Source organism: Solanum dulcamara, chromosome 10 (assembly GCF_947179165.1).
Source record: "Solanum dulcamara chromosome 10, daSolDulc1.2, whole genome shotgun sequence".
NCBI classification, from domain to species: Eukaryota; Viridiplantae; Streptophyta; class Magnoliopsida; order Solanales; family Solanaceae; genus Solanum; species Solanum dulcamara.
Genome location: NC_077246.1, coordinates 15,554,273 through 15,570,253, shown reverse-complemented (window position 1 = coordinate 15,570,253; position 15,981 = coordinate 15,554,273).

The following is a 15,981-nucleotide window of genomic DNA, read 5'->3' as shown; positions in this document are numbered from 1 at the left end:
TCAAAAATAGATTTGAATTCACAAGATACATCATAGTTCATGCATTTGAAATAGAAATTGAGAAGATTTAAGGATGTAATTGAAATTCATGAAAGATTTAAGAAATTATTTGAACTTCATGGGTGAAAGGTACCCATGAATGAAACCCACACACCTTAAATATGAATTATGAAGAAACTTGGAGAAAAACTTGAAGATCAATGAAAAAATTGGGAGAATCCTTGGTAGGTCTTCAATGGAGGTCTAGAGAGCTTTTTGTAGAGAGAGAAGTTTTAAGATGGGTGATTAGTTTATGAATGAGGAGAATTAAGAGCTTTGGAGATAAAATAGCTTAGGAACCTAGCCCCAAAACTGTCTAGATTCATTTCCTACTAAAATAAAGTAAACGTCTATAATGCCCTTAATGTAAATCTCCCTTGACCTATCAATGAATTCACCAAGGCAAATTATTCATCTTATTATATCATACTTTATCTTTCTCATACTCGGGATATTATAATATCTCCCTCTTGGGAACATTAGTCATCGAATGAGATAGGAGCTAGCTTACGTAGAATAAAGTGGGTATGCAACAATCCAACATGAATGCAACAATGCAACTTCTAAAAATCAACATCATTTAAAAATCATTTTCATGATATGCATGCATATGTCATGACACAGAGAAGTCGAAATGTAGGAGTTTTTTATAGAGGATTTGAGTATAAATATTGAAGTACTTTAGGATGGATCGAAAGGAAAGAGGTAAGAATATCGTTTCCTTATGTACGCTTTCGCTTCCAATGTAGCGCTTTTAGCTTCTTGATTCCTCCATAAGGCCTTAACCGATACTACTTTCTTGTTCCTCAACCTTTCCACTTGGTGGTCCAAAATGTCAACCAGAATCTCCTCATAAGTAAGGTTATCTTCAATACTCACATTAGCCAAAGTTACAATGACAATAGGATCACCAACACATTTCCTCAATATTGTTGCATGGAATACCGGATTAAATGAGGCTAATTCTAATAGAAAATCAAGTTCATAGGCCACCATACAAATACGCCTTAGGGCCCTCTACCTCTAAAAGAAATTCTATTCCAAGAGAACTACTCCTTACTACCATATTCAACAATCCTCGAGACCTAATAAAGAAACACCCAATATATCGTACATTCACCTATATGCCATCAACATTACATTCAAACCTAGTTTTGTAACCATTTAAATACACTCACTTGAAACCCTTAATAAGAAGTCATTAATAGTCTATTACAATCACCCACATCTCGACAACCATACATTCAAGCCTACCATTTTAACCACTTTATTGTTCCCTTGAAGTAAACATCACTTAGGAATTTTCATTTCTACCTTAGCATCTCTACATCCATATTTGCATTAACTACTTCTAAAGGACACACCAATTTACTCATACCTATCTATTGTACACAACAAGATCCTATCTAGCTCTTCCTCCATGTCTATAGCCTTAAATGGAATAAGCATACTTCAATCCTCATAATATGAAACAACGACTCTTCGCCCAATCATCCGTAACTCATCCATCGAGAGCTATGGGATTTACTCAATATCATTTCTCTTTAGGCCATCAACATTTGGAGCACACAACTGACCTTGATAACGAAATACTCCATCTCCCCCTTGTTAGAGAGCCTCGATCTTATTATTAACCACCAATTTCTCATGCACTACCAATTATAATTCTGAGCCATTTCAAACAAGAACACCACCCTCATTAGCATCACTCAACCTTACCCCTAAATACTGAATCACAATGGGGTATTAACCAAAAAGGTTTCTAGCATGATTTCGGGAAACACATCAAATATTATAACAAAGTAAGGGGTATCAAAAGATATTGTGGTACCCAGATCAAGTAAAGCATATACATCAAAGTCAAAGACTTCCAACTTACCGAATGAAGTACCATACTGAATTTGTTGACGAATCTCTCTTTCTCTCTTAGAAGCAGCTGGACAATCCCTCCTCATATGTCCAATTTCACTACACCAATAATAAGCATCCACACCAGACATGCACTCTCTTAGTTGATTCTTACCATAATTCTGACAATTGGGAAAAGTACGTCTTGAAGAAGGGTAGGGATGAGCTCTCCAACGACTATCCTCATCATTCTTAGCAACTAAAAAGCAATCCCTTATCTTATGACCCATCTTACCACAGCTAAAACATGCACCTGAACCTACTACATAATTTCACGAGTGGTTCCTCTAGCACTTGCCACTCAAGGGGTAGGACTTTTCCTTGTAATCATCCTCCCTAGAACCAGAGATAGATGCCTTCCCTTTTGACATGTTTTGGTTGTTAAAGTAGTTCCTCCTCTTAATAAGTATTTTGCTCACCTATTTCCTTTGCTTAACACATATGTTCACTGGGGTTACCATTTGTTGATTCAATTGAGCGGTCAAAGCTTGAGACAATAACACAAGGGTATAACAAACCTCCACTTTAGAGATATCGACACTTGATGGTGGGTCGATTAGAGTTGAACGGATACCCTCTCGATCCATCTTCTTGCTTCTCTTTTCTTGATGAGACATATTCTAAAATGCATAGGACAAGAGTTAGATGGAATCCTTATAGGTTTTAACTCTATCGCATGATAAGATCATAAAAGAAATGAAGATTTCCTAAGACACCTCATAGCCTCCTACTCATAAATGTGGCACGCTTCACAACCATAAATAAGACTCTACTTGATATGGCATGTTCGACTTCCTAGGACACTCTTAAATTATGTGCTCTGATACCAAGTTTTTCATGACCCAAACTAGGACCAAGCCGTGACACGACGATCGAAGCCTCAAAGGGATCCAAACAACCCTCTTGAAACATCATACTTGAACACATACAAGGCATATTAAGAATCAACTTAATAGACTAGAAGAAATTCGTGGAAGTATCATAGACAAGTAAAAAGATGACATAGACCAATATACAATACGTCTAACAAGCCATTACATAGAAAATATAGTGGGGGCTAAGACAAGTCCCTAGCTCACCCTCAATGAAGGAAAATAGTCTTTGACATGAAAGAAACTCATAACTTTGCCCTCAACAAATAAGGACTCACCAAGATTGGAATGTAGCAACTCAACTCTAACGATATGGAGGATGGATATGATCGTCAAGCCCTATATTATGATACAATATAGGCAAATATGTGTTAGTACATTTGAATGTCCTAAGTATGAGGGCATGCCATGCAACGTAAAACATAAAATGCAATGGTCAAAGTAATATACATGATATAGAAGAGGATAAGTAAGGTCATGAGAAAAACCATAGTGATTAAAGTATTAAGAGACACAATTAAGATCATCACGAACATAAAAAAGAATATACATATGTGTGAGATAGCCGAAACCGACATTAAGACAATGCGAGCTATAATATGGAATTCGATGATCCCCACATCGAGAAGGAGGGAGGCTATTTGCCAAGGTACACTCTGTCTAATCATTGATATCATTATGTGCTATATGTGGATCCACTACCTTTTCCATAAAGGCAACCTCCGGTGGCAATGTAGTTTAAGAGACTAGAAGTTGCTACTAAGATTTAGGTCGAGCCCCCACTTCAAAGTCCTCTTAGTGCTAAGTATATCAACCCAAGGAATACATATCATAATTATAATCATAGTAATAGTTCATACTTGAATAAAGTCATAACTTTTCATAATCATACTTCATAATATGTTCATAGAAATAGCTCATTAAGGATCTCAAGTCACCCATGAAGGATCTCGAATAACCTTTTCATTAATTCATTATCATGTAATATAGGTGTATGCCTTCTATCATTACCAAAATAGTTCTTGTATCAACATCAGTAGAGTCTTAGGTCACCTTCCTCATTAAGGATCCTAAGTCACTCCTTCATAACTTACATGTAATGCATATTTGAAACATACTTGAAATCGTACTCGTGTAGTCATACTTAAAAGCAACATCATGTAATTAGGTAGTAATTCATGCTTATATGAGAGTATAAATCATAAGTAAAATATAATTCATGCACTTGATACGGCAGTTGATGAGGGGTAAGGATTAATAATAATTCTTTTTAACGCATACATTGCATTTAGTGATGGTGATTTATGAACAAAACATAAATCGCATTCACTGAATGCGTTTTATGGCTTACTGGGTGATGGCGCACTATTGGTACGTTGCCCAAGCTCCTAAACTACTAGGGGTATTTCCTGGAATGTTGATGGTGCGCCGCCCCAGCATTTTCCTGATGAATTTCCAGATTTTTCAGCATTTTTAAAAAGTATTCATCCCCCATAATAAGATCATATGTCCTAAATAGAAATATAGTGATTATATATGAATAATCTACCAATTATAAGCAATTATTTACCAATTTATGCCAAAATAAATTTGAATTCACAAGATATATCATAGTTCATGCAATTGAAATCGAAATTGAGAAGATTCAAGGATGTAATAGAAATTCATGGAAGATTTAAGAAATTATTTGAACTTCATTGGTGAAAGGCACCCATGGATGAAATCCACATACCTTGAGTATGAATTATGAAGAAACTTGGAGAAAAACTTGAAGAATAATGAAGAAATTGGGAGAATCCTTGCCTGTTCTTTAATGGAAGTCAGAGAGCTTTTTGTAGAGAGAGAATTTTTAGGATGAGTGATTAGTGAATGAATTAGGGGAACTAAGAGTTTTTGGGAATAAATATCTTAGGAACTTAGCCCCAAAACTGTATAGATTCATTCTCTACTAAAGTAGAGTAAAAATATATAATGCCCTTAATGAAAATCTCCCTTGACCCATCAATGAATTCACCAAGTCTAATTATTCACCTTATTATATCATACTTTATCTTTCTCATGCCTGAGATATTACAATATCTCCCCTTTTGGAAAATTCATCCTCGCATGAGCTAGGAGCTAGCTTGCATAGGATAGAGTGGATATGCAACAACCCAACATGAATGCAACAATTCTACTTCTAAATATCAACATCATTTAAAAATCATTTCCATAATATGCATGCATATGTCATTATACAGAGAAGTCGAAACGTAGGAGTTTTGTTTAGAGGATTTGAGTATAGATATTTAAGTACCTTAGGATGGATCGGAAGAAAAGAGGTAAGGATATCGTTTCCTCATGTCCTCTTCCACTTCCCATGTAGCGCTTTTAACTTCTTGATTCCTCTATAAGACCTTAGCCGATACTACTTTCTTGTTCCTCAACCATTTCACTTGGCGGTCCAAAATCTCAACCGGAATCTCCTCATAAGTCAGGTTCTCTTCAATACTCATATTAGTCAAAGTTACAATGACAATAAGATCACCAACACATTTCTTCAATATTGATGCATGGAATACCGGATTAAGCGAGGCTAATTCTAATGGAAAATCAAGTTCATAGGCCACCATACAAATACGCCTTAGGGCCCTCTACCTCTAAAAGAAATTCTATTCCAAGAGAACTACCCCTTACTACCATATTCAACAAACCTCGAGACCTAATAAAGAAAAACCCAATACATCTTACATTCACCCATATGCCATCAACACTACATTCAAACCTAGTTTTGTAACCATTTAAATACACTCACTTGAAACCCTTAACAAGAAGTCATTAATAGTCTATAATAATCACCCACATCTCGACAACCACGCATTCAAGCCTACCATTTTAACCACTTTATTGTTCCCTTGAAATCAACATCACTTATGAATTTTTATTTCTACCTTAGCATCTCTACATCCATATTTTCATTAACTCCTACTAAAGGACACACCAATATACTCTTACCTATCTATTGCACACAACAAGATCCCATCTACATCTTCCTCCATGTCTATAGCCTTACATGGAGTAAACATACTTCAATCCTCACAATATGGAACAACCACTCTTCGCCCAATCTTCCCCAACTCATCCATTGAGAGTTATGGGCTTTAATCAATATCATTTCTCTATAGGCCATCAACATTTGGAGCACACAACTGACCTTGGTAACTAAATACTCCATCTCCCTCTTGTGAGAGAACCTCGATCTTCTTATTAACCACCAATTTCTCATGCCCAACCAATTATAATTCTGAACCATTTCAAACAAGAACACCACCCTCATTAGCATCACTCAACCTTACCCCTAAATACCGAATCATAATGGGGTATTAACTAAAAAGGTTTCTAGCATGATTTCGGGAAACACATCAAATATTATAACAAAGTAAGGGGTATCAAAAGATATTGTGGTACCCAGATCAAGTAAAGCATATACATCAAAGTCAAAGACTTCCAACTTACCGAATGAAGTACCATACTGAATTTGTTGACGAATCTCTCTTTCTCTCTTAGAAGCAGCTGGACAATCCCTCCTCATATGTCCAATTTCACTACACCAATAATAAGCATCCACACCAGACATGCACTCTCTTAGTTAATTCTTACCATAATTCTGACAATTGGGAAAAGTACGTCTTGAAGAAGGGTAGGGATGAGCTCTCCATCGACTATCCTCATCATTCTTAGCAACCAAAGTGCAATCCCTTAATTTGTGACCCATCTTACCACAACGAAAACATGCACATGAACCTATTAGATAGTTTCACGAGTAGTTCCTCTGGCACTTGCCACACAAAGGGTAGGACTTTTCCTTATAATCATCCTCCCTAGAATAAGAGCTAGATGCCTTCCCTTTTGAAATATTTTGGTTGTTAAAGTAGTTCCTCCTCTTAATAAGTATTTTGCTCACCCATTTCCTTTGCTTAACACACATGTTCCCTGGGGTTACCATTTGTTGATTCAATTAAGCAGTCAAAGCTTGAGACAATAACACAAGGGTATAATGAAGCTCTACTTTAGAGATATCGACACTTGATGGTGGGTCTATCAGAGTGGAAAGGATACGATCTCGATCAATCTTTTTGCTTCTCTTTTCTTGATGAGATATATTCTGAAATACATAGGACATGAGTTTGAAGGAATCCTTATAGGTTTTAACTCTATCGCAAGATAAGATCATGAAAGAAGTGAAGATTTTTTAACATACTTCTTAGCCTCCTACTCATAAATGTGGTGTGCTTCACACTATGAATAATACTCTACTTGATGCAGCATGTTAGACTCCCTAGGACACTCTTAAACTGTCTCAACCTAAACCAAGGGCCTAGATGCGACACGATGAATGAGACACCTAGAGGCACCTCACCCAAGCCTCTTAGCTTTCACATAGCATTTTATAGTTAATGAACTTCAAAAATAAGTGGAAGTAAAAAAGGAATAATGGAACTAAGGGAAACAACATAGCATACCGGTAATTAACATCGTCAACATCGTCTATTTGTCCAACAATACCTATACTACTTTAGATTTGGTGGGGGCTAAAATATATTCCTAGCTCACTCTCATATTAAATGGAAATAAGTCTCGTGATAACTATCCCAAAAGAACTTTATGTAACAAAGCTAAAGGGGATAGGATATTGTTTCCGAAACATAGGAACTCACCAACTATGTAACCTTCAATGAGTCAACTAGACATGTGTAGGTGAATGTGGATTAATGCTGGTCCCTATAAGGTAATATCATGTAGGCAATAGACTAAGCGTTGGTACTTTGAATGTACTAACTATGTAGGTATTTACGAACATTGAAGAAATATTAGAATATTTAGATAATATAAAATATATTGCAATCCATGCATAATCAATCATGTGAATAACTTTTAAACATTTATTTTGTGGGAAGATGCCAATAACCGATATTTAATACCATGCAAGATATTATATGAAATCCAACATAACCCTCTACGTTGGCATGGGGAGCCTACTTGCATGGTATAAATTTGCCAACTTTATTCACTTCTTTAACTTTAAATTTAAGGGCTATTTATGGATCCACTATCCTAAGCCTACAAGGGCTCATATGTTGGCGCATAGTTAATGCAACATGAGACTATACTTAAGGACCCCTTAGGTCTAGTCCCCATTTATATTCTACATTCAGTGCTAGGTCAAATCTCATAGAATAGTTCATATAGTAAGGACATAATCATATACATAACTTTAGATCATCAAATCATCATTGGGTAGAGTATCTCATTAAAATCTTTTATTTTATTCAAATATGTGAGAATTGTCTTTATCACATAAAGAATCCATTCTTTGGCTAATAAGCCATTTGATCATCATTCAATCGTTCTTTCATCTCATAAGACTCCCTTTAATCATAAACATTGCTTTCATAAACTTTCATTTTGGAGTTAAAGATTTCAATTCAACTTTATTTCAGCATGATGAAACTAGGTGGGTTCATTTCATTCAACCTTCAAATACATTTAAATCAATACAAGCATGCATGAGGTTAATGGAAATGCATCAATTAAAATATCTTAAACAACCCACCAAAATCACCTTGAAAACTCTTTCATGCCCTCACATAAGGACCTTTAATAAAATCATCAAACTTCATGCAATTAAGAGTAGGTATAAACTAAGATGGATAGATAAACTTTAAATAAACAATAAGTCATGCATTTGGGATCATAATATAGAAACCCATAAGATTTCATCATTTGAAATTGAACTATTTAGTTGAGAAAACATTTGGGCTCCATGAGTAGAAGAACCCATGAATGAGACCCACATACCTTGGGGAAAATAAATCCCTAATGCAAACTTGAAAAGAAATGGAGACTTGATCTTCTAGGAATTAAACCCTAGCTCTTGAAGATAAAACCCTTGGGAGAACTTAAGAAAAGAAGAGCTTGTGTTGAGTCTAAGTATGAGAAATGAGGGTTTTAGAAGGTTTAGGATCTTTATATATGGACAATTCAGTCCCCAAAACAACTTCACTTCAATATTAAACCACATGAAAAGACCAAAATGCCCATTTAAAATCTAACCTGACTGGGCTTCATGGGGACCCTTTAAGGTCCGTGGTGCTCACCACAGCCCGTGGTGGTGTCTCATGGTAAAGGACTTGGGGAAAATTTTTTGGAAGTCTACAGGGAGAGTCTCTGAACTTCGTCATATCTGCTTCTGCTTCCCATGTAGCATTTTTAACTTGTTGATTCCTCTAAAGGACTTTAATGGATGCAACTTGTTTGTTCCTCAATCTTTTAAATTGCCCGTCCAAAATTTCAACCAGGACCTCTTCATAGGTCAAGTTTTCTTCAAAATTCACTACTTCTAGAGGCACAATGGAATTTGGTTCACTCACACATTTTCTCAACAGTGACACATAAAACACCGGATGAACCATGGACATTTCCAAAGGCAACTCCAAATAATAAGCAAACTTGCCAACCCTTCTCAAAATTCTATAAGGTCCTACATACCTAGGGTTCAATTTCCCTTTCTTACCTAACCGAACTACACCCTTCATGGGTGAAACCTTTAAATATACCCAATCATCCATATTAAACTCAAGATCCCTTATCCTAGTATCGAAATAGGACTTTTGACGAGTTTGAGCCATCTTCAAACTTTCTCTAATGACTCTGACATTGTCCAAAGAATCAAGCACTAAATTGGGACCCAACAAGGTCATCTCACCTACTTCAAACTAACCAACCGGAGATCTACATTGTCTCCTATACAAGGCCTCAAATGGTGCCATCTCAATTCTTAAGTGGTAGCTATTATTATAGGCAAACTCGATAAGCGGTAGATGATCGTCCCAACCTTTTTTGAACTCCAATACACAAGCCCTTAACATAACCTCCAGTGTTTGAATTATTCATTCGGCTTGCCCATCAGTTTGAGGATGGAATGCAGTTCTTAGCTTTAACTTGGTACCAATATCTCTTTGAAACTATCTCCGAAAATGAGAAGTGAATTGGGTAACACTATCTAAAATAATTGACAAAGGCATACCATGCAATCTCACCAACTCCCATATATACAACTTAGCATAGTCCTCGACACTATAAGATGTCTTGACCGGTAGAAAGTGAGCTGACTTTGTTATTTTATCCAAAATTACCCAAATCGAATCATGATGCTTCTGAGTATGAAGCAAACCCACTACAAAACCCATGTTCACATCTTCCCACTTCCAAGTAGGAATTTTAATGTCTTGGGCTAGGCTACCCGGCCTTTGATGTTCGGCCTTAAAATATTGGCAATTTGGACACTCGGCCACAAACCTTTCTATGTCCTTCTTTATGCTATTCCACCAATAAAGATCTTTTAAGTCTCGGTACATTTTCATTGAACCGGGATGAATAAAGTATGAAGAATTATGAGCCTGCTTCAAGATCAAAGTCTTTAGACTATCCACATCCGGAACACATAATCAGCCTTGGTAGTGAAGTACCCCATATCCTTCTTGTGAAAAGACTTCTACCTTCTTTTCTTTCACTAACCTCTTCAACTCTACTAATGTCGGGTCAAGGTCTTGTTTTGACTTAACATCCACCACCAAAGATGATTCAGACCTATTATGAACAACCATACCACCATCATCAGAACTACTCAACTTCACCCCTAACCTAGCCAACTGGTGAATATCCTTTACCAATTCCCTATTTCCTTCACCAACATGAGCCACACTCCCCATAGACACTCTATTAAGTGTATCAGCAACCACATTGGCTTTACTTGGATGATAATGCATACTCATGTCATAGTCCTTGAGGAGTTCTAGCCACCTCTTTTTCCTTAGATTGAGGTCCTTTTGGGTGAACACATATTGGAGACTCTTGTGATCGGTGTACATATCTATATATACCCCATAGAGGTAATGCCACCAAAATTTTAAAGTAAATACAACAACTGCTAACTCAAGATCATGGGTAGGGTAGTTACGCTCATGCACTTTCAATTATCTAGAAGCATAGGCTATAACGTTGCCGTTTTTCATCAAGACACCACCCAAACCAATCTTTGAAGTCAATAAACCACAAACCCTTCTAATCTTTCCAGTAGAGTCAAAATGGGAGAGGAGGTAAGTCGATCTTTCAAAGTTTGGAAACTCTTTTCACACTTATCCATTCATAGGAACTTTTCTTTCTTTGAGTCAACTTTGTCATATGAGATGAGATAGAAGAGAACTCTTTAATGAACCTTCTTTAATAACTGGCTAGACCTAAAAAGCTCTCAATGTCTGAAGGAAACAATGCTCTAAGCTAATTCTTGATCGCCTCCATTTTCTTAGGAACAACTTTGATCCCATCACCCGACACTATGTGACCAAGAAATGCCATATTTTTCAACCAAAATTCACACTTACTAAATTTTGGAAACAATTGCCTATCCCTCAAGGTTTGAAGCACAACCCTCAAATGATTCTTATGTTCTTCCTCACCCCGAGAGTAAATCCAGATGTTATCAATGAACACCACCACAAATATATCAAGGTAGGGTTTGAACACCCTATACATTAAGTCCATGAACACAATCGGTGTATTCGTCAACACAAATGACATTAATACAAACTCAAAGTTTCCATTCCTTGTTCGAAATGCCATCCTGGGAATATCACACTCCCTTACTCTTAGTTGATGGTAGCCAGACCGAAGATAGATCTTTGAGAAGTGACTTGCCCCTTTTAATTGATCAAATACATCATCTATCTTAGGGATTAGGTACTTTTTCTTAATGATCACCTTGTTCAATTGCCGGTAGTCTATGTATATTCGAAGTGACCCATCCTTCTTTCTCACAAACAAAATGGGAGAACCCCATAGTGAAATACTTGGCCTTATGAACCCTTTCTTCAATAAGTCTTTCAATTATTTCTTCAACTCCTTTAATTCCACTGTGGGCCATTTGGTAGGGAAGAATTGAGATAGGTTGGGTATCAAGAAGAATATCGATACCAAAATCAACTTCCTTTTCAGGAGAGATACAAAGAAGATCACCACGAAAGACATCGAAAAACTCATTAACTATGGGGACTAACTCAAGAGAAAGACTTTCAGAGTCGATATCTCTAACCCTCACAGTGTGATAAATGTAACCCTTAACAATCAAACTTCCGGCCTTAAGACAAGAAATAAACCTACCCTTCACTACCGAATCTTGATCCTTCTTCAAGAATAGACTCATTTGAGAATTGAAACTTAACTCAACTAGTCCTACAATCTATAGAGGCATAAGATGCATGAAACCAATCCATCCCAAGAATAACATCCAAGCCTACCATGTCAAGATCTATGAGATCACAAGGTACAACTTTGTGCAAGATAGTCATGGGACAACCCTTATATACCTTTCTAGAAATATTCGACTCACCAATGGGGGTAGACACCAAATAAGGCTCTACTAACATTTCGGATAACATATCAAACCTATTAGCTAGGAATGGAGTAACAAAAGACAAATTTTTACCCGGATCTAATAATGCATACACATCAAAAGCAAAGACCTTTAACATACCAGTAACAACATTGGATGTTTCCTCAACCCCCTGTCTCCCATGCAAAGCATAAAATAGGTTGGTGCATTGTCCATCTCCTTGAGCTTGTTGACTATGAGAAACTTGTCCTTGAGGCCTAGCACCACTACTACCACCTCTACAGTCTCTAGCATGGTGGTCTGTATTGCCATACTTGAAGCATGCATTGGAGCCGGCTAAGCATTTCCATTTATGTGTCCTTCTAGACATTTTGCAAGCAGGCAAAGTTTGAGCACCAACATTCTCTCTTGGAACTATCGGGTTAGCACCATTTTCCTTATTGAACCTTGGAGGAGGAGTATTGGTAGAACCTTGCCCCATGAATCGTAGCCCACCTTGGCCCTTTCCATTACTACTATAACCGAATCTTTGAGGATTGAACCCTCTACTATCAAATCTAGCTTTCTTGAACCCTCTTGACCTCCTCCTCAACTTTTCATCCTTGATTTGTTCCGCATATGTCATAAGTTGGGAGATGTACATCTTTTTGACCAACATGGCCATTTTGGACTCTTTGGATGCCAAGCTAGAAATGTCGGAAATGAACTTACTTATCCTTGCCTTAGGATCGGAGACCATGAAGGGAGTATTCTTAGATAATTTGGTGAATTTGAGGGAATGCTCCCTCACACTCATACACCCTTCACGAAAATTGATGAATTCTTGGATCCTAGCCTCTCTTAGCTTTAAGGCAAAGAAACGGTCTAGGAAGGCACCTTTGATCTCTTCTCATTTGATAGTATCCATATCTTTACCCTTCTTGATGACCCATTATTCATACCAAACCCTTATTAGACCCTTGAGTTAATAGGTCACTAGCTCGGCCTTCTCATGTGGAGGCACACCCATGATAGCCACTATACGATAGACCTCATCAATAAACTCCATAGGGTCCTCGTCTACTTTGGAACTATCAAACTCAGGAGGATTCATTCTCTTAAAGTCTCGAATCCTAAAAGCCGGAGTAGGTACTTGAGGAGGAGGAGGAACAATGCCTTAGTTGTTTTGGTTGGCTACGGCTTGAGCCAATATTGTAACAATGTTTTAGAATTCTGCATGGGTTACTCCCTCTTCATGATGTGGAGCTTTGGGAACCAGAGGATCTTGGTCCTCATCAACAACCCTTGATCTAGGTGGAGGTATTCTTCTTGGAGGCATAATCTAGAAGACATAAAATGAGGTGTTTGATAGAGGAAGTCTTGAGACACTCTAGGGCACAACATGAATTTGAAAGATATGAAAACTTTTCTAAATGTTCCATAGTCTCCTATTCATAGTTGTAGTATACTTCACAATCATGAATAAAACCCAATTAGATGCAGTATGTTAGACTCCGAGAACCATTCATTACCTCAAGCTCTGATACCAAATTTGTCATGACCCAAGCCAAGGGCCTAGACACAACACGGTGAATGAGACACCCGGATGCACATTACCCAAGCCACTTAGCATTCACATAGATTTTTATAGTTAATGAAATTTAAGAATAAGAGGAAGTAAAAAGGGAATAATGGGTCTAAGGGAAACAACATAGCATACGGGTAATTAACAGCGTCAACATCATCTATTTTTCCAATAATACCTCTACTACTTTAGACTTGGCGGGGGCTAAGACATGTTCCTAGATCACCCTCATAATAAATGGAAATAAGTTTATGATAAGTATCCCAAAATAACTTTACATAACAAAGCTAGAAAGGGAAGGATGTTGTTTCTAAAATATGGGAACTCATCACCTTTGTAGCCTTCAACGAGTCAACTAGCCATGTGGAGGTGAATGTAGAGCAATACTGGTCCCTACATGGTAACATCATGTAAGAAATAGAGTATGCATTATTACTTTGAATGTACTAAATATGTCGGCATGAATAAACATTGAAGAAACATTAGAATATTTTGATAATATGAAACATAGTGCAATGCATGCACAATCAATCATGTGAATAACCTTTAAACTTTCATTTTGTGGGAAGATGACTGTAACCGATATTTAAGATCATGCGAGCTATTATATGGAATCTAACATAACCCCCTACATTGGCACGGGGTGCCTACTTACCGGGTAGAACTCTGTCAACTTCATTCATTTCTTTAACTTTAACTTTAAGGCTATTTGTGGATCCACTAGCTTAAGCCTACAAGGGCTCTTATGTTGACGCATAGTTAATGCAACATGAGACTTTAATTAAGGACCCCTTAGGTTGATTCCCCATCTACATGCTACATTCGGTGCTAGGTCAAATCTCATGGTATAGTACATATAGTAAGAATATAATCATTTACATAACTTTAGATCATCAAAGCCTCATTGGGTAGAGTAGCTCATTAAAACTTTTTATTTGATTCAACTATGGGAGAATTGTCCTTATCACATAAAGAATCCATTATTTGGCTAAGAAACTCTTTCATCATCATTCAATCATTCTTTCATTTCTTAATACTCCCTTTAATCATAATCATTGTTGTCATAACCTTTTATTTTGGAGTCAAAGATTTCAATTTAACTTTATTTCAACATGATGAAACTAGGTGCGTTCATTTCATTCAACCTTCAAATATATTTAAAACAATGCTAGAATGCATGAGGGTAATGGAAATGCATCAATTAAAACTTCTTAAAAACAACCCACCAAAATCACCTTGAAAACCCTTTTATGCCATCGTATAAGGACCTTTAATAAAATCTTCCAACTTCATGAAATTAAGAGTAAGTATAAACAAAGAATTATAGATAAACTTTAAATAGACAATAAGCCATGCATTTGGGATCATAATATAGAAACCCATAAGATTTCATCATTTGAAATTAAACTATTTATTTGAGAAAATATTTGGGCTCAATGGGTGGAAGAACCCATGAATGAGACCCACATACCTTGGGGAAAACAAATCTTTAATGCAAACTTGAAAAGAAATGGAGACTTGATCTTCTAGGAATGAAACCCTAGCTCTTGAAGATGAAACCCTTGGGAGAACTTGAGAAGAGAGAAGCTTGTGTTGTGTCTAAGTGTAAAAAATAAGGGTTTTAGAGGTTTAGGATCTTTAGATAGGGCCAATTCAGTCTCCAAAACAACCACACTTCAATATTACCAATAGAAAAAGACCAAAATGCCTCTAAGAACCCAAAAATTGGAAAGTCAGAAAATGAGGATCAAAACATAAAATTTTTGGAAAACCTACAATTTTGGCACCATGTGATGACCACGAAGGTCATCATGGGTCATGGTTAATACCACGCTTCATGGTGAGCCACCATGGTGGTGACCCTGAGGTTCTTTCTACAGAGTGAGGCCCATGACAGCGTACCACGTGCCATGAAGCCATCAATGGTGACCCCTCCCCTTAGGCCTCAGAACATGACTCCAAGGCTAGGCCCATGATTGGCCATTACGAATCGTTTAGCTCTTCACGGATCGTGCTTGGTTCTGTGATGGTCACTCCTATATACCCACCTACAGTGCCTGCACCACACTCATATTTCATGGTCTGTAATATACTCCATGGATCGTGAAGGGTTCCGTGGATGATGTTCTGAAACTCTTCCTTGTAACTCCCAAAATCCAAGTCCTCAA